General features: G+C 36.5%; 1 long non-coding RNA gene across 2 annotated transcripts in view; it reads left to right on the top strand.

The window, feature by feature from the left end:
* Positions 1-21,049, top strand: part of LOC116285062 (uncharacterized) — a 1,093,935-nt gene that overhangs the window by 533,592 nt on the left and 539,294 nt on the right. For both annotated transcript variants that reach the window (XR_004194719.2, XR_012063121.1), the window contains exon 5: positions 2,787-2,939. This is a non-coding gene — a long non-coding RNA (uncharacterized lncRNA). The remainder of the gene's footprint in view (positions 1-2,786; positions 2,940-21,049) is intronic.

The following is a 21,049-nucleotide window of genomic DNA, read 5'->3' as shown; positions in this document are numbered from 1 at the left end:
CTATCATTCTTTGTGTTATTTGAGGTTCTTTGGTTACAAGCAATAGAAACCATGTATGGATAACTTGCATCTTTTTTTTTTTCTAATACATAAGGCAGCTCATGGAATGGATGGAAAAATAGAACCACCAGGCTCCAAGAAAGACAGAAATAAGGTCAATTTTAAGATCAAGAAATTTAGAACAAATGAAAAGAATCATTAGGTTCCCACTGGCATAGAATGAATGAATAACTCTTCTATTAGTTATTTGTACTCAAGATTTATATTCCTGAGAGAGGTTTTGGTTGACCTAATTTAGGATACTTTCTGCCCACACTATGCTAATATTATAATCAGCACCTCAAATAAGAGTCCCACCAAAATTATAGTCAACGAAGGGAATGTGATCCCTAACAAGTAACTGAGGTCATATATTTACAGAAGAGAGAAGATGGATCTGGGTAGCCACACATTTTGGCTATAAAAAGCTTCACTGAAAGGAGGAAAACTCATTTTCTCCGGCCAATTAAAAAATGTATTAGGATATACCATATGTATCATCATACAAACGAGCTTTTCTGATGACTGAAATCATAAAAAATAGATTAATTTAAAAAAAAAACAGGTGTTATTGTTTCACTGCATCATTTCTTCAAGGATTTTTAGACTGGGAAGCAGAGATTTTTTTTTTCCCCTCCGATCCTATAACACATTACTGTAACGGAATGAATGATCAGTAATAGCATTCAAAATTTAGCATGGTATGACCATGACTTAAAGGTATGAAAGGAGACAGGGTAGTTTCTTTGTATTATCAGGTACTAGGGATTTATAAGAACTGATGTGTAACAAGATATTCATTGGCCAGAACCGAAGTCTTCAGATCTGGTCAGCAGAACTCGTACTCAGTGTGCTCAGTATTACTGTTTCTAGACCACCGATCAGGTCTTGAGATGCATGTGACTCAATGTAATCCACGTTGCTGGCACAGTAGCTTAAACCTAGCGTACACAGTTGATTTGTGGGAACAAAACCTGCCTACACGCTCAGCAACTCTACCTGCAACAAGTAAACCTAAAACACATGATTGGCTTTTACCCACCACCTGCGACATTTCCTCTCTAACAATTCTTTTTTGGCTGTTGTTTAAGGTAAAAGATAATTGGATGGAGCTTTGAATTTATCGGGGAGGGGAAGCAGACCCATGTGGTGTCTGGTGTTCTCCCGCTAGGAGAGGACTGAAATTTGAAGAGTTAACACATGGTTATGCATTTCAAACCTGGAACTCTCCTCCCTCTATCCCTCCCAGGAAAACTAATTGAAAAACCCAGTTTACCTAGAGGATTATGCAAATGCACTTTGAAACCAACAAGTAGGTTGATATACTTGAATGACGTTGTTTCACAACTTTAGATCAAATAAATTTAATATGTCATATATGCCCTTTTTTTGAACTCTTTTGCAAAATTTCCTGTTGCATATGTTCATTAGATAAAAATACCTCATTTTGCGTAAGTATTACCAATTCCTAAACATATTTAGGTTTGCCAGTATAGTTCCAAAAGAGAGAAAGGTCACAAAAAAAAAGAAAGAAAAGAAAAGCATATATGTGTATACATATGTATATGCATATTTATATGGATGCCTATATATATATATATATATATATATATTACTTCGTGGACACAAACTGGTTCATTTGCAAACAGCCATCTTATCCACATCCCATCTTGGCCAAGTCCAAAGAAAAACTTACTTCTCGGTTCAGTCTGTAAAAAAATAAAATACAGTAAAATAAAATAAAATAAAGGCTGGTTTCTTAAAAAAAAATTACATACGTTTACGTATATTCATTTGATTTAGATCCCAAAACACATTTAAGTGAGACACTTAGATTAACTTTAGGAAAACTTCTATTAATGAGTTTAAAGTAAGTTGGTAAAAATAATTTAGTAAGATTTTCTCAAGGCCTTCTGTGAACCTGATGCTCCCTGAGGCATTGCTTTTATTGCTCGGAATCTAATTGTGATTTATAAGTTCAGGTCTCTCGCCTTGAACAGGGCAGAGAAGTCAAACTGAGATTTGCCTCCTCATCATCCTAGTCTTAGCTCTTTCTTACACCTTCAAGCTCTTATACTTCTCTCTTCTTGTATATAATTTTCTTTTCCTGTGTCTCCAGTGTTCTAACTTGGTTAAGCACTAGGCTATCTTCAGCTCTCTTGTTGGAAGGTTTTTGACCCCCGACTCCCCACCTTGGAAAGACTTCCTTGGCCCTCTTCTCTCCTCCCACACTTGGGAAATACGAAGCCTCCCCCATAATCAGGGGCATCGCCTACTGCTGTCACATTCATCCCATTGCACTGTAATTCCATATTTTCTTACCTTTGACCCAGCTGCGCTGGAAACTCGAAAAGACATAATCTAAGTCTTGTTCGTCACTGTAACTGTGCAGAGTGGGAACTCCACGAATAGGTGTTGAATAATGACCTTGCTTACGTTTCTCTCTCCATCTCCTCTCATGCCAGCCACTTGCCATTTCAAACAAAATACAGCAGCATCCTTGAAAAGCAACTCTTGAAACCAAACTGGCCTTGTCTCTCTAAAAGTGAGAGTCCTTTCCCCTTTTTCACACACTGCTTGGATGCATCCTAGCCTCTCCACCCTGACCAGATACTCAGCAAGTTGACGGCTGTAACAAGATGTTCCTGTTTTATATTCCTGAGTGCACAACATCTGAAGCAAGTACAAGGTGACTTTGCTGTAACTCAGCAGTCTTTTCAAAAATGTCTTTTTTTTCCCCCTTTTAGGTCCTTAGAACACTGTCATTAAGGGCTGAAAGGTGAAGATACATTAGATAAGAAAATAGCAGACAGGGGACCCTGAAGCACTTTAAGAAACCTCAATCTGCAGGAAATCCTCGTCGTGGCTCCAATCATCAGAAAACCTGTTCTTTACCACAGGTAGGTCCTTCAACTTACATTTAAGATTTTCTACAAATGCCCTTCATAGGAAAAAGTTTCCTTTCTCCCTTATCTCTAAAATGCAAAAATACATAAAATTAACTTTCAAAATTGGAAAGATCTAAGGTCTGTCTAAATTGATTGATTTTATTCCATAGGAAATACAGTAGTTTCTGTATTGCCTCTTCTTGGGAAATTCTACGGGTGACTTTATTACTTATTCTAAAGAAGTTTGCTTTAAATGATACAGTCTGTCAACAGCCATTTTGATGCTTCTGCGTCTAGACACTGAATGTCTCTGAGCACGAAGATTGAGTTTTACCGGAAAAGCGGACCTTTCAGTTTGTGGAAATCAAAGCCGAGTAAAATGGATATAATTTTCACTTACTATTGTTCCATCATCTTCATGAGGAAGATAACCTCAGCATGTTAGAAGCTGTTAAAGAAAAAACATATTCGGTGACAGATGTTAAAGATGGTAAGGCAGGGGTGAGGGTGTATATAGCTCAGTGGTAGAGTGCATGCCTAGCGTGCACGAGGTCCTGGGTTCAATCCCCAGTACCTCCATCAAGTAAGTCAATCAATCAATCGAATTACCTCCCTCCATTAAAAAAAAAAGAAAATTAAAGATGGTAAGGCAGACTTTATTAAGGACCATGAACATACTTTCAGTGACCACTGCAATGGGATTTCACAGAGTCGGAGCCAGTTTGGACTCAATTTCTAATACAGGATAGGCAAGTGAAAATTGATAGCCAAGGAGCAGGGCGAGTGTCAGTGTACAGAAAACTACCAAGAGGAAACATCAGGGGTTAGGGGGATAAAATGACCTAGCAGAGTTTTTTGCTGAAGACAGGCCAGAGAGATGAGACACCGTCTAAGGGATGCTAGAGGTTAATTAGATTAAACTGACTTACCAGAATTCTTGCTAAATAGAGGTGCACATAGATGAAAGCTAAGGAGACTGACTAAAGTTTGGTCAAGGGAGGAATCTTTTTCATAGGTGAGGCTTTTTGTCTTGTTACACTTGGCAGACTTACGTAGCAAAGCCACATCAGGTTAATGGCATTTATTCTAAAAGTCTGTTTTTTATATTCCCCTACATATAATTTGGCAATTTTTTTCCTTTCTCTTCTGGGATGTTTATCAGTAAATTTGCTAATCTCTGGAAGGAGTTATAGATACATTGCCTGAAAAGAAAGGAAATTTGGATTCAACTGAAGGTGGTATAGAACCGGCAAGATACGAAACCATCGATGGTCAATTTGCTATAGTAAAAGTTACGGGAGGAGAAACACCAACCAGTCATTAGTTCAAGCTGTTGTTAAAAAGTTGCAAAATAGGAGCAACCCCTAAGTGAATCTTCTGAGGCAAGCAGGCAGCACAAGGATTATATAGGATAGATTACAGAAGATCAACATTCAGCTTTGTTTTGAAAATACTTCACTGTTCAATTTCTTGGAAGGTATGGGGGAACTCTGGTTGGGTTTATCACAGAATGTCTCGCGTTACCAAGCCACGGTACTTGAAACTGTAGAACTGTTTACCAACATTATGATATTACTCGAATATTCAGTTGGTTGGCATAATTTATAAGGTTTTACAGTAGATATTTTTCTGAATTGATATATGCATTCTGTTTCCACTATAATATTCACACCCTAACTTTGGAGGGGGGCTAAAGCACCCTCTATATTACTCTGCACCACCTGAGACCACTGAGGAATAAATCTGTGATTGTATCTCTTTTCCACTGTTTTCAAGCTTTCTCACTCACAAGTGTCTAGAAATGTAAGTCCCTACATATGAAACAAGTATGTTTGCCATAGATTTAGAATATGTCAGTGTGAGCTGTCATCTTTCACTACATTATTTCTTTTCCCTACTAATTTTGCTGTTCCCTCAATCTCCCAGGCTGTCTACCATTGATACCGTTATTTTTTGAACCCACATCTCCTTTTCTATCTGATTACATGATTAGTCATTTATGCTGTGGTTTCTATTCTCAAATCAAATATTTTACCCATTTCTTGTAGAATCACAGTGCAGCCTTCCCCTTACCTGATCTTTCATAGCCTCTTTTCTGAAGGAACACATTTTATTCCTTAGAGGTCTCCATCTCCATACCCCTAAACTGGAATTCAGCCTCTACCCAGGTAAAATAACTGGATTTCTTAAATAACACTTCTGTTTTTTTATATCGGTTTATAAACCTTCGGATGCGTCTCATTACCTTAATTCTGAACTTGAGGGGGAACAGTATTTCCGCTGAAACTTCATACAATCAGTGCATAGTTTTCTACTTAGAAAGTGCACAGTTGAATGTATCAGGAATGAAATGATTGAGTTTTTAGAGGATGTAGATCTCTAAAAGTTTACACATACTCACCTTAATGAATTCGAATTTGTAACAAAATAACAGTGCCTCAGAGATCACAGAACTTTGGAAGAGAAATGGGAAGGCGGAACTGGAGGTTGGAAGCGATTTGGGGTAATTTCCTAGTTGGAAAACAACCCTCCAAATGAAACTTTTCTGTCTGAAAACAAAATATCCTTAGTGGCCTGGGGCATCACAGTTCATTTCAGCCAATTAAAATAACAATTACTGCAAGACATGCTAATGGGAACACCCTTCTTCTGGTGAGTCCCCACCACTGTCAATTGATTAAAACCCCTCAACTTCAGATTTTCATATTGCATTGACTACTTCTACTTCAAAAGAACTTGCACAGTAATTTGGAAGAGCACATTCTATTTATTCCCTTTGTTTTCAAATTTTGTTCTTACTGATTTGTAGACTTTTTTTCTATAGTATTAAAGCTTCTGCTTTACCTTTCCCTAATAGTATGTAGGTACCATATTATTATTATTATATAAAAGCCAATACCATGCTTGCTGACAAGGGGGTCTATGAGGTCCATTTTATTGAGATTGTGGAGATGCTTCCATAATGGATTTCCAGTGTAAGCTGCTTTATTGCTGACAGCAAAATGATCATTCCAAGCATCCTAACTTGACACATGAAAAATCTCAATGATAATGCTGATTAACATATCTTTTGCATATAAATTACTATGTCTTTTTTTTTAAGAAGAGAAAATTATACATTTGGTGGGTTGTTTGCATAGCCAAATAAACATATATCAGGATGTACAATCTAGTAATTAGATGCATTTATCTACTTGTGACACCACTGGAAGACACTCTGAATGAAGACTCTAGGGGCAAAATCCTCCGACTTCGATTGTCATTTCAAAACATACGACCTTGCACAGCAAAATGAGTACTTCTCCCTAAATAGAGAAAGCGTTTCTCTAAGTGCTCGGTCACTTAAGCTACGGTAATGAATTTGAAATAAAGCTTTATTTTTTAGAAGTACATCCTTTATAATTTATAGATATGCTTGTCTTATGTTTCATCTTTGTAGACTCGGTGTTTATTTGAGGGGAAAAAAAGGAGCTACAGGACTAGAGCATTTCTATTTTCCTGAGGATTTAGATATTTAGAAACTATTTAGCATTTAAAAGTACCTGTTTTGACCCATGTCCGAAGAAGGGAATGCTGAGAAATGCATGACATTTCAGTGTGACATGTACCCCACAGTTAAACATAAAAATTCAGGAACTGAGGTTTTTAGTGCATACTTCACTAAGGATTAAGAATTTTTTTGGGGGGGGGTGGGCTGTTTTTAATGGAAATTTATAAATGATCATAATATCTGCTGTTTCTTCAAAAATGTTGAAATATTACTATAACTATTTACCAACAATAGATGCAGATGCATTTTATTATATCTGTCAGTTTGATAGAAGTGTGCCAAATTAAAGCCTGAACTGAACAGCAAGCGTCCCGTGAGACAACGTCACCCTTGTTAATCTGGCCCCAACAGAGTCAAGCGTTCTAGATAACCTATGGGAATTTTGTTCTTTCTGACACCCCGATTTTCTGATCCTCATACATTTAACAACTTTCTCTTTTGATACCTCCTAGTATTGTATTATAAAATATAATAATGTAATTGATTCCACTCCATTCAAGTCAGGCATATGTTTTAGTTGACTCCATTCTTCTGAAGTGACAGGAAAGAAAAATTTATTCTTTACTTCTTAAGAGGAGGATAGATCTGAAGAAGGGCACCTTTTCTTCCTGTGAGGACCGGAGTAGATGGGCTGTCCGTCTGAAGGCTCGGTCATTATACATAAGAATGGTATCTCAAGATGTAGGCTGAGGGGATAGCTGCTTTAGGATAAAGGACAGAGAAAAAGTTTGAAAAAGGAAAGAACAATCAAAAGAAACTTTGTCAGGTATAATCCTCTTTTCCATCCCTGTCTTCATAAAATGATTGGTTAGGAAAATCTCATCAAAAATTACTCCACAGTGCTATTGAAGAATATGTGATACTGTGATGTAATTAAAAAACGCATACATATTTTTTTATCCCCTGTTCCTGGAACTTGGCTCCTAAAACCGCTGTAGTTTCTTGTAGTGATAGGAGTAAGAAGAGCATCTTTTGTTATTGGAAATTAGCCCCTTTCAACTATAGCTGAGTTTAGAGGTGACTGTTGGAGGCTGGAGGCTAGTTGCTAGAGGGAACCATAAGAAGGTTGGGACTTTCAGCCCCATTTCCCAACCTTGGGGAGGAGAGAAAGGCTGAGGACTAAGTTAATCACCAGTGGCCAATGATTTAAGCAGCCATGACTTAGTAATAGGACCTCCATAAACACTGTAAAAGAAAGCATTTAGAGAACTTCCAAGTTGGTGAACACATCGAGGTGCTGAGGATGATGAATCCAGAGAGGGCGTGGAAGCTCTGTGCTCCTGCCACATGTCTTGCCCTATTTACCTCTTCATCTGGCTGTTCATTTGCATTCTTTACTGTTATCCTTTATAATAAACTGATGTCATTGTTTCCTTGACGTGAGCTGTTAAAGTGAATTATCAAACCAGAGGAGAAGGTGGTGGGAACTCCCAATTTACAGCTAGCTGAAGTATAGGATTCCCCGGCTTGCAATTGGTAACCGAAATGAGGGACAGTCTTGTGTGACTTAGCTCTTAACCTGTGGGCTCCGAGCTAACTCCACATAGTCAGTGTCAGAAATGTTCAATGTGCAGGGAAAATCCACATATTTGGCATCAGAAGTGTTATGAATAGAGGAAACAGGAGTTTTTGTTTTAGCGGAGAATTTGGGATTTCGTGTTATTAGTTTGGTTTATAAATGCATGTGGATCTGATGGCAGGAATTGGTTTAGAGCAGGATAATAATGTTATTTTATTAATCTGCATTCTGAGGATGACTTCTCTCTACCTACAACTGTGGTTCTTAATTTCACTGAGGGATCAAAGTCTGAAATACCTGGATAACACTGTCACAATATTAGAGGACACCTTCAATAAGATTCCATTCTAGTAAGGTGGATAGGCCTGTGGATTTTCAAACTATTTTCCTAGTGATTCTGGCATGCATTTGTTGGCAGAGAGACACACAGAGTTACCGTGGTGTTAGAAGGATGAAATATACTAATGGCAATTGTATTTATTTCAGTGGAACATTCAGTCTTCATTCAGACATTCAGGAAGCAATAGATTTTTAAAATATTTTTAATACAATATAGTATCTTATAACATCTTTGGTTGTTTTAAGAAGTATATGTAATATTTTTATATATTATTCTCAAGTCACTATCATTGATTAAAACTAAGTACAAAGCCTTAAATGTAATTCAGTGGACATGGCTACAGGGGTGGGGAATGGACGTAGGGCACAAAAGGTGTCTTGCCTAAGGATTACTGTGTATTTCAATGGCTAGATACAGTGTTTGTCATACGGTCTGAAAATTGCCAGCTACAAAGTTATGTGGGTAACTTGTTTAAATAACAGACTCTTAGTCCTTGTAGAATTAGTCTTACAGAATTAGAATCTGCAAGTGTGGAGTATGGGAATTTGAAATTTTACAAGATCTGAGTTAAAATTATGCACTATAACCTTTGATAGCTAACCTGCACCTTTAGAATGTCTTGACAGTTTTAGACTGGCATTCAGAAAGCAGACAATTCAAAATACTATCTTTTGTTATTTCTGAACAGGAAGTGTTGGCATTCAGTACTGTTTATTGAACAAGAGTAAACCTCTTACTTTGACTTGCCTTCATTTGAAACTCCTCTACCTTGTCACAATGCTCTACATTAGAATAGAATAACAGTAGCAACAGTAATAAAAAAGAAAGCAAAACAAAAAGATAACCATTGCAGGGTATACATCCATTCATTCAGCAGCTGTCTGTTGAGTGACTAAAATGCACATAATGGATTCTTAACATGACAGTTCCATTATTGTAGGTGAAATGACTGGTATTCTACAGCACTTTCTTAATAGTAAAGCTTGAAGGTAATTCATTCAATAAACACATGCAGAATCCCCAATTTTCTGGATAGTTCAGGCTAAAATGCTGTGTTCATTGATTCTTCTACAAAATCACCTTAGTAATCTTCTCTAAGATAAGAGATTCAAGACACTTATTTGGATACTTTGGGATAATGGAATAAAAAATATAATTTTAAAATTATTTGGTAATTTAAATCCTATTTATTTATAAAAATATGTTAACAGCAGTTTGTTGGGTGCTTCACTTTCTATTAAATAATAATTCAATCAGGATTTAGCAGAAGATGTTTTAAAGCTCTCAATATCCTATTAATTGCAATTTTGTAGACTTAGTTTCTTGCTTTACAAATTTTTAGTTTTATATTATATTTATATTTTATATTATTAGAATGATAATAGTTACAAAATATCAAAAGGCAAATGATTCTATGACAACTATCTAAAAATGATCACTTAGGATATAGTATAAATTCATGATGATACTTTAAAAACATCTAACTCATATCATAAATAATGATGCAAATACAGTATAATAATTTTTAATTTATTAAAATGAGACTGATTTTATATTAGAGTGTAATAAGTAAAACCTTCTAGATACTTATTACAAGTGCAGTGAGTTAACCAATTACAAACTATGTAAATTGCAGCCAAGTGTTTTCCCACTAATACTTGTAATAATTTTATCTCAAAGTATTTGAATATTTTATTTGTAGCTAAATGTGTCAGTGTATATGACTAACTTGAAACGTGTTATCAAATACAATGAAATTTTCAAAAATAAAATAACTTCAAAAGCAAGTGTATACCTAAGAACCTTGTTGGAAAGAAATCATTAAGAAGTGATAAGCCATGGCTGTATAAACTCAAGCTTGTAAGACCCAGGTGTAGCTGTCACACAGCATCCCTATATATAATGTTTTATCTAGCTATTCTTTTGTCCTTTCACTTTTATTCTTCATTTTTATTCTCTTATTTTATTCTTAAAAATGTTAATTAAAAAATAAATGATTATATACATTTCATTTAATCATAGAAAACATATTGAGCTAATATTTAAGTGAAACGCTCAAGAAAAAATGCAGTGAAAAAGTTGAAAAAACAGCTAGAAATCACCTGAAAATAGTACAATAGAGTTTAAAGGAAGTGATCATGTAGCTATATTAGTAAGACGTAAAATAACTAATCAGTTCAAACATTAGGACAAGTTGTTCAAAGTTAGAATAACAGAACTATTGAAAGACTGATTTTTTTTTCAGTCTTCAACCAATTATATTGCAGATTTTTTACAGTTTTATGTTTCTTTGAAGAATTTTTCTACTGGCATAGAATTTTTATACTACATAATATATATACAAGTTATGGTTTCACGACTTCTTGCTCTGGATTATTAACTACCAGAGGGACTGTTCAACATGCATGCTATCTGGAGGCACCAACATATCATGGGATTAAAACCAGATATTAACAAAAACATGTATTATCTGAAAGTTAAAATAAAGTGCCCAAAATGCTTCACAATTTAACCTGCTGAACATTTAGCTGGGTTTGGGTACCCATCTTCCATATAATAACCTTTAGATAACAGCACTTCATTTTTGCTTTGGATAATGACTCTCAGTCAGCCTACCTGTGATCAGGCAGCTTGACCGCACCCTGAAGTTCCAGAGCAAGTATGGGAAGGCGGCGTCATCCATGAGAAGGTCTCATTCTCTTGGCCATAGTTATCGACTTACGGTGCATAGATAATCTAAACATGGCTAACTAGAGCCTGTGGACTTTAATCACTGATTTGGCAGAAATGCTGTAAGTATAGTTGGAGACTCCTAAGGTCATAGGAAGAAAGCCTAGAATCTCTGGCTGCCATCTTGCCATCAGGGAGACACCATAATTAATAGACCAGTAAAGCAAAGCAGAACAGAGCAAGATTGTGCTCTGAATCCATCAGTTAAATAACTAGATCCACCTGTTCAGAAGTTAGAGCCATCTCCGGACTACTTAGTTTTGTAAACCAATAATTTCATGCATACAGATATGCTTATCGCTATTGGATTGAAGAATGTTCTCAGGAATTTTTAAATTTTGGTCATTACTTATATATTAATTATTCAGCATCAAGAATGTATATTGCTTAAGCTAGTTTGAATACTTTCTGGTGGTGTTTTTGCAGCCAAAAAACTTGACCAATTTACCAAATATCTGAACTATGCCTATTACTTTTCACATCTGATGCATAATCAAATTGAAATGGACATAGTAATTCCAGAAAATGACGTGGGCTTTCGTGTATCCAGCGTGCATGCATTTCTGTGGTTCCCTCTAATGTGCTGTGCTGTCAATGAGACCTTCTGCAATGATAGAAATGTTCCTCTATACCTAGTGTACATAATCACTGACTACTGGGTGGCTGGTCTGAACTGAGAGCTGCCATAGGCAGACATACATATGTCTTTTGAAGACATAGTATGAAAAAGATAAGTGTCATATCTCACTAACATGTTTATATTGATTACTGGTTGAAATGATAATATTTTGGATTTGCATGGCTGAAGAAAACTGATAATTAAAATTGACTTCAAATATGTCTCTTTTTTTTTTAATGTGACTACTAGAAATTTTTTAATTGCATTTGTGGCTTGCCTGATATTTCTATTGGACAGAGTTGATCTAGAAACATCTTCTGATGAGTAGTTTCTGGGCTTTTCTCTCTTCCTGTTTCCGCCACCTAAGTCCAAATTATCAAAATATCCTAGGTCTTTGTGAGCTACATTGGTAGGTTTATAGCACGACTTCTGTTATCTTTTGGAGTATGTTTGATCGCTATTTCTAGATTGTCCTCAAGAACAGAGATGATCGTGTTGGTCAGTGTAACCCCAGCCTCAGTCAGAGTGACCCGCACGGTCATTTTTTTCTTTGTTTGGTTTTTAGTTGACTTGACAGTGAAGGGTTTTGGCTTTTGATAACTGGAGGTAGGAGTCCTACAATCAGAGTCTTACAGAGGCCATTTAAGGGCAGTACGTGGGTGAGAAGCGGGATGGACTTGACGAGAGGGTGCTACAGAGTCTAACCTGGAACACAGAACGCCACTGAGAGAAGTCTAGGTGCTCAGCCACCTTTTGCCGTGCAGGTGTTCCGGTCTAAGGATGCCAGACTTTCAAGTTTTTCTGAGAAAAACTCAAAATCCAAATCACTACTTCTTAATACTCCTTAAATATTAGCATAATAATTCAAGCCTTCTAAAAACATTTGCCAGCAAAAGTACCTCTGTGGTCTCCATCTGGAACACAGCCCTCCCCCCTCAAATGGGGCCTGAGGTTTGACTTTTCAGAAGTTCCTTTCTTTGTTTTAGGATTTTGTTCCCTGTTACAGATGTAAGGGAAAGTTGCACATTAGCCCCACAAATTAGTAACAGACTGAAAAGGATACCACAGGAATTCAGAGTTTCTGACGATCCTTGGTGTTATTGAATCTGCCACTCTCTGTAATTAGGAGACGGCATTAATCATTAATTAGGAAGGAAGCCCTAAGTGAACAGTGTGAGCCATCTCCATGGGAACACCACTGGCTCAGTCTCAACAAGAGTGGAAGACAGGGGAGCACAAAACAGATTCAGCGCACATCTCCGCAGGTCTGATGTAGGTAGCTAATATTCTGTCCGTGTAAAAACCAAATAAAACACATTCTCTCCCTTCCGTGTATGGCCGTATTTCCTCTTTCATCCTCTTCTTTTAAATCTTTGGTGATATGTTTCCGTTTGAATGAGGTAGTCCGACCTATAGCACTCATAGGAGTGAAATCTCTTCTCTCCCTGCAGCATCAAACACGGAAACAAAAGAGCGGTTGTACTGAGTTCATTGAGATTCACTGAAAAGTGCTGCTCGCCTGCCGAGCAGGTGAAAGTTTCCTGCCGGTTTCTCATTTAGGGAAAACCTCTTGGCTCATGCCTTAAGAAGTGCACAAGCCTCTAAAGAGTGCTAGTGAGAACTGCATACAGTTTTTGCCTGTAAAGATAGTTAAGTTATACAATGGAATAAGGATCAGAGAATTAATGAGGAAAGAAAGAGAGAGATGTGATGGACTTAGCAGTCTGGGCCTTTTTCTACCAAGCTGTCCTTATATTTTTTTTTTCCCCCATCTGCTGGGAAATTTGAAATACCACCTTGCTGGGAAGCTCATAAAGCAGAGAATGTTGCCACTTGTCTCATCCTTATAAGCCAGCAACATTTTACCTTTCATTGGAGAAGAAATATTTGCACCTGTTCCTATAAAATCATTTATTTGCTTCTGATCTTTTCATCAAATCTTGAGAAAGCTCCCTGTAAGATGGAAGCAAGCAGGGACTGTCTGGATGTGCTCAGGGAAAAGATAGCTGATTTTGGTGGAATTTGTTAACTTAAAAGTTTGGAAAACACAAGCTAATTCTGTTTACCTGCATAGATTAATTTTCTTATTTTCATGTGACAAAGAATGTGACCCATACAAATACTTTCATTGTTATTATAAAGTAGCTAAATATACTCTGTTCCAGACACAGGTATAAGGGCTTCCCATATAGGTCACATCTGCTCTTCATAGCTTGAGAAACATGTGGTTATTGTTCCTATCTTTAACAGGCTTAAAATGATTAAATAATATAGCAGTTGGTCTCACTATCATCCAGCTAGTAATCGGTGGTCTAGGATTTGAATTAAGTCTGCTCTGGCTCCATAATTAACTCCTGTAAATAACAATAACAAAACAGTACTAGTAACCACTTGCAGTGCGTTCACTATAATCCGGGAACTGTTGTAAGCACTTTTTGTATATTAACTATTTAATCACAGCCAGCCTTTGAGGTAGGTATTGTCATTATTCCTATTTTACAGAATGGGAAACTGAATCACAGAAATAATGCAACTTGCCCAGTTGCCACCCATGATTTATTAATATGAGTTATAACACACAAAGTAAAGCAAGTCTTTGTGAAACTAAAATCATTAAATTTATAAGCTAAATAGTAGCTCCTAGATGGTATTTCCAACAAATATTTGCTTGGGAAAATGATATTCTTCTTTTCACCCCAGCAACACAATTAATTTATGTATTATCAATATATCTTGCTTTGCAAACTCAGACCCTGATAATAATTACTTAGTGTTCCTTTGTCATGATGTAAGAGATTCTCTTTACCAAGGTCCAACATAAGTTACCTTTATTATTGTTAAGTTCTAAAGATTCTGTTTTACCAAATCACTTCTTTTTATCCTTCTGTTGTTCCTGTTTTCTGTTCTGGCCTTAAATCCCATCTGCTACTACAGCTGTATGTACTGAGTTTTTCTCACAAACAATAATGATAAATTATGTATATACACACGTACATGTGTATGATTGGATAATTACTAACAAACTTCAGAAACTTTTTTGTTGTTCAAATTAAAAATGATTAAAAAGCAAACTCACATCCTTAGAAGCTTGCAGGGTAAGGAATAAATGATCCAAAGAATGATAGCAAACATGCAAAATATAGATCTCGTGGTATCTGGTCTAACAGTCTGAAGTACACAGATTCCTTTTTTTGAAAGTAAACAAGTCAGCTGAAGGACTGAACCAGAGTGACTAATGCAGTAGAGCGATGGAATTGTGTCCTTCCTTCCCCCCACTTAAAAATAATGATAGGTTCTTCTGGAACCTGCTTAAGTAAGTGACACTCGTGGAGATGGATTGCTGAGCTGTGACATATGGTGCACTAGTATTGCGCTTGTATTGTAGAGATTATTACTAGCAGCAAGATTTTATAGTTATTGCCCTGTCAAAGCTGGTGTTTTAATCACTATCATCAACACCGCCTTCAGGTTTTACCTTATTTTCTATCCAGCAAGCCAGACCAGTGTGTCATCCAGAAAGAAACTCATTTGTTTGGGCCCATTATTTCATTAAGATATATATTTCAGAGGGACTAGTGAAAGATGACGTGACAAGGAGGGGAAAGATGCTCATCATGGGGAGTAGAATTTAAGGACTTCAATTACTGACTTGAAGAGGCATAATACCAGTTGGTTTGTGAAGAACCCCTTAAGCCTGCCTTGGAGATGAGGGGGGACTGAGGGTGCAGGTGTTCCCTCTTGTTCCTGAGAGCAATTAGAGATCCAAATTATTTCCACTGTTCCCTAATAAGGCAACAAGTGTCACCTGATGAAGTTAATTCCAGGCGCTATTAATGTAAACATTGCTCAGTTTCTTCAGTTCACTGGCATTTGGTATATTTCACAGCCTCAGAGGGGAGAGGCAAAGAATGCAAACCATCCATAACTTTAAAAATCACAAGTGAAGGAGAAAGTGAAAGTGAATTAAGGATCATTTGTCATTTGACCTTTAGTTATTTCACTTTAGTTTAAAAATAAAGTAAAACCAAATAACCCTTAATATGAATCAGATCCTACCCTCCTGTCACCCCCAGGGTCCTCAGAGCTAACCAACCTAGTGTCAGCTGTCAGTTTCACAAGGTAGAATAGATCCGAATATTTTCATTTTGTTTTATTTTGAGGGAAACTAGACTATTTCCTCAAATCCTTTTCTGCCTCCTGTTTGAAATATAAATCTGGTTGAGAAGCGCTGATGGTGAAAGTTAGAGCTGTGGGGCTCTTTTCCCCTTTGTTTGTTACAATTGACCTCTTTCCCAGCACATTAGATTCAGCCTCAGACTTAAATTGCAAGGTGTTGTGAATAACGTGTGCGTCACTTCAGGCTTTGCTGGTAGAGCTGGTCTTTCCCAGTGTCTCAGCGCATAGCACTTCCTAAAAAGCCAAGAGAGACAAATTTCTCATTTGTGGAGCACAGCAGGTCAGCCCCTTCCATATGCTCAAGATTTGTGGCTCGTGTCACAGGCAGCCCATTCTCATCTTTCAAGTCCTAACAGTTCAAGAGCCTCAAATCCCTTTGAACCCAGATTAAATGGGTTCTGCAAAACATGCTACTGTATGTGTGGGCTTAATGCTCTCCCAAAGTACAGTGCGTCCTCAGCCCTCCTACACTGCCCTTTGACCATCTATCTAAATAGTTCAGTGCCAATCTTTGGTCTGTTTATCATCCAAACATGGTGTGTGTGGATGGCTATGTATATATGCATATTTATGTATAATTCAGCATGCATATTTGTATCATTTTATTCTCTTGGCAAGCACATTTCAAGACCTGGCTTTCTCAGCCAAAATGAGTTTCACGATATAAGTATAATGCTGCGTCTCTTTCTTGCCAAATACAGGGGACACATTGAGATGATTTCTCCCCACTGAGCTCAATCTGCAAGTATTATAGGACATTCCCAACTGCAGTGTGATTCTAAAGGAAGAAATCCCTAATCGATCTATTCATGCCTGATGCGGGGGGGTTATCAGGAGACATGAGGTCCATTTAGTCTCCGTCCCATTGGTACCAGTATTTCAGGACAGTAGCCCAAATATTCTAGCTGACCTTGTTGCTCTATTTCCTTTCATATAAAGAGTAAGTGTTTTAGATAAACATCTTATCTTAAGCTCTTCTCAGTTTGGTGGTAACTTAAATTGACTCTTGTTTAGAGTCACTATTTTTTTAATCACTGTTATAAATATGTTTATTAAAAACATCTTCTATTCCAGTAGCCTAGGGACACAAGTGAACTAACCTGTTCTGGGCATTATTGTTTCTGTAGAACCAGCCACCCATCTTCACCTACAAGCTCATTCTCCTTCCATCCTCTCACTCTTTGGGGAAACTTCCCTTTTATTAGTATCTGTGTTTCTGGCGCCATCACAGTAGGGAAGATAATCCTTCATCATTATTGCTTTTGAAAATGTTCCTGGCATCCCTTATAGGCTTACTCTTCTGTGTAGAATTTAGAATACATTCTGTAAGTTATATTCCCCCATATTCCACCAAAAAACTGGAATTTTGACAGACGTTGATATCTATTGTTTAAATAATTGAGGGAGAACTGAACTATCCCCATCTTGATTATTTCTGTATTTACCTTGGCAAGGCTCTCCATTAATCCAAGCACTTTTTTTTTTCCTCCAAATTTATAGTTTCCTGTTATTCAGTTTGTCTCTGTGACTTTTTAAATTCTGTTGCTTTTGTGAACTAGATCTTTTCCTTACACATCTTGTAACTGGATATTGGTGAAGTCTAAGAGTATTGACATGCATATCTTCTCACCTTCTAACTTATTAAATTATTTCATTCATTCTAAAAGGTTTGGGTTCATTCTTTTTTGTTTGTTTGTGTAGGTATAAACCTATCATCTGTGTATGGATAATAATGAAACAAAAAATGACAAATCTGACTCTCGTTTTTTAGCATTACGTTTCTCATATTTTCTGAGTCATTATCATCTGCCGAGTTGTCTCTCAGACTTCCCTAGTAAGAACACACCCTGTGCATCCTGTAAGGCCCAGGTCGAACGCTCCCTCTAGAATAAAGGACACTCATCTAACCTCAACAATAAGCAGTGTCCTCCTTCTAGAAATCGCCATACTGTATTATCTCTCTTAGCGTTTATAATACTTTTCTTCCCTGTATTGTGTTTTTTTTTTGCTTTGCTTTATTTATTTATTTATTTTTAAAATACATTTTTATTGAAGTATAGTCAGTTTACAATGTTACATCAATTTCTGGTGTACAGCACAACACTTCAGTCAGATGGTAACATACATATATTCGTTTTCATATTCTTTTTCACCAGAAGTTACTACAAGATATTAAATACGGTTCCCTGTGCTGTACAGTATACACTTGTTGTTTATCTCCCTGTATTGTGCTTTTATATTTAACTTCTTTTCTGTGTTGGAATACAGAGAGCATGTCTTTGCTTTTAGTCCATTCCCTAAAAATTTGCCTAATAAATATATGTTTCACTTGGTATGTAGAGTTTTCTCCTCAGCAAAATGAGGATAATAATAGTACTTATCTATAAAGCTGTGTTAATGACATTGTTATTATTTTGACAGAAACAAATTAATAGAATAATTATTACTAAATGTGTATAATACGGGTATTTTTCTTTATAAAAGTATGTCACTATTTCTCCCACATTTTTAAATAATAGTTCCCGCCAGTTTGTCTTCTGAGGAGGAGCTGTTTGGTACTGAGGAGTCATTCCAGAACCGTTTTTGTGCATTAGGGTTGCATTGGCACTGTACATTTTTCCAGCTTCCAGCCTTTTTGTAAGGACAGGCTGTCTGTTTTACTAAACAATTAAAATTGTACTCTTGAGTTTGCTGAATTTTTTGAGTGGGTGCCACACAGGGAGTGATATGTCTGCTTCAGGTTTGTCTGCTCGGTCTTCTGTGCACTTAGCATGGTTAGATCTCATTCCTCTAACCTGCCCGGTTCAAAAGTGTTCTTGGCTTTCACTGAAGTCTTTTCAGTGTAGACTGAAGCAACAAAACTCCGTGGTTTTCCACTATAGCCTTTTTATCTCCTAGTGCACCTCTTACTTCAGGACCACTGATTGGCCCCACTGGTTCTCTAGATGATTTATATAAAGAACTTCATGTTGCTAACTTTGAAGTCACTGCAAAATTACTCTTAGTTAAACTCCTGGGTCATTTTCATTTCGAATTTGCAGTCACTACACAGTATGTGTTTCTCTAGTTGCCTCACTTCAACCACTCTTCCCTCTTAAACTGGTACCTTTATCACTCGACAAGGTCATTTGGAAGCTTTTTGCAACTTTCAAGTCCTTTGTGACCATATCATCTGGTCCCCCTGCCAAGGGTTTCAAACAGTTTTTCAAATATTCTTTAGATCTCCCATTTTTTTCTCTACTTTTCACTTTCTAAAATTTGTATTCTTCTTCCAACTAATGCTCTTGTTATGTCTAGTCATGGTCTGTTTTCCACCCTCATTCTCCTAGACTCACCAATGACTTAACTACATACTAGTCAGATGTTGAGGGAAAGGGGTCTCTTTTCAATGCTTTGTTTTCCATTGCCTTTGTCAGGGTTATGAGTATGGTTACTCGGTTATGTCCTGTGCTGGGCCACCCTGATGAAGGGGCAAAACATCTGAAACCCAGACTGTTTTCTGCTTGCCTTCCTCTGGATAACCTGGACTGTGTCCACTCAGAGGCAGGGTCCCTTTTGCTAATTTACAAAATGTCATTGTGCTGAACTGTGATCTTGCCCTTCATCTGCAGACTATTTTTTTTTAACGAAAAGATCAAGGATAAAGAAAGGAAGAAAGGCTTGATGAAAGTAAGAAAGGAAAGTTGGAAGGAGGGAGGGAGGGAGGAAAAATTACAAAAATGAGAAAAGGAAACAGGATAAACAAATGAATTACTCTTTTGAATCTTACCTTTTACAGAGGGATTTTTTGGGGGATGATAGATAAGTATAATTGTTCTATTTTCTTTATGAGGTGAATTATGATAGAAATGATAATTAAAGAGCTGGGTATTATTCCCACAAACAGATGGTTGGATTATGATGTGTGTCTTTGCAACTTTGTAACCATTTTTTTGAGTACATATGTATTATTATTTTCTTTCTTTTTTTCTTTTTTTTTCTGCTTTGTCACTTCTCTTTAGGGATCTAATTGTGAAGCAATGCGATTCATTTAATTTGAAAATACTGTTTAAAATACATTTTATTAAATATTTTGATTTTAAGGAAAATTGATTTTTCTAATTAAGTACCCTATAATGTTTGAAATATCTGATGAGGCATTTGTATAGATACATTTGATATTTGTATAGAAGCCTGCATCATTTAAATAGCTTAATGTAGATAAATTGATGGTAATAAAACCGTGAGAGTTGATTTCATCATTTGTTCATTAGTAACCATTTTCATATACATCAAAACACTGTTAAATCATTGAAGAGCTTTTTCATTAAAGACACTGATGATAAAGTAAAAATATTTTTAAAACCTTTAGCATAAATATATATCAGTGGATGTACTTCGTTCAATTTATTTTTATCCATGAATTTTATTGACATATAACACATACAGAAGGGTTTACTCATCATAAATTCAATGAATTTTTGTAATGTGAACACATCATGGCATCTGCCAACCAGATGAAGAGCTAGACCATTACCAGCACATCAGAGGCCTGGTGTCGGTCCCTAGCCTATCTAACTGAAGGGAACCATTACACCGGCATCTGATGTTGCTGTCCATAAATTAGTTATATTTATAAACATTGTTCTTTTGGCTTTTTCACTCAATATTTTGTAAGAATCATCTGTGTTGCATGAAAAAGGTGTGCTTTCATTCTCATATTTTTCAGTATCTGTATGACTCTGTAGTTCATCTACCCATCCTACTGTTGAACTCTTAGGTGTTTTTCACAAGTAATACAGCTAAGAAGACCCTTGTATGTGCCCTTTGGTCACATAAGTACACATCTCTATTGTACAGTCCAAGAGTAGAATTAATGAGTCACAAGTCACTTCTAGATTTAGTTTTTTCTTTCTCTATTTTCCTTCTTTCCTTCCTTCCTTTTTTCTCTCTCTCTTTCTATCTTTCTTTCACTATTCTTTTCTGGTTACTCTAGCTCTTGATTTATTTAAAAAATATTAAAAGCTACCAGTACTCTTAGCATTTCCCACGTAATGCTAGAATGTTAGAACATGTTAACTCTACCTCATTCTCAACTTTTTGCTATCATGCTTTATTCTTCTACATGTATTTTATTAATTTCGATTGAAATATAGTTAATTTATAATGTTGCATTTTGTAATTTACAACATGTTTTACAATTTCCAGT

This window comes from Vicugna pacos, chromosome 22, assembly GCF_048564905.1.
Source record: "Vicugna pacos chromosome 22, VicPac4, whole genome shotgun sequence".
NCBI classification, from domain to species: domain Eukaryota; kingdom Metazoa; phylum Chordata; class Mammalia; order Artiodactyla; family Camelidae; genus Vicugna; species Vicugna pacos.
The sequence above is the reverse complement of the archived record's forward strand: the minus strand, read 5'-3'. Positions and strand labels throughout refer to the sequence as shown.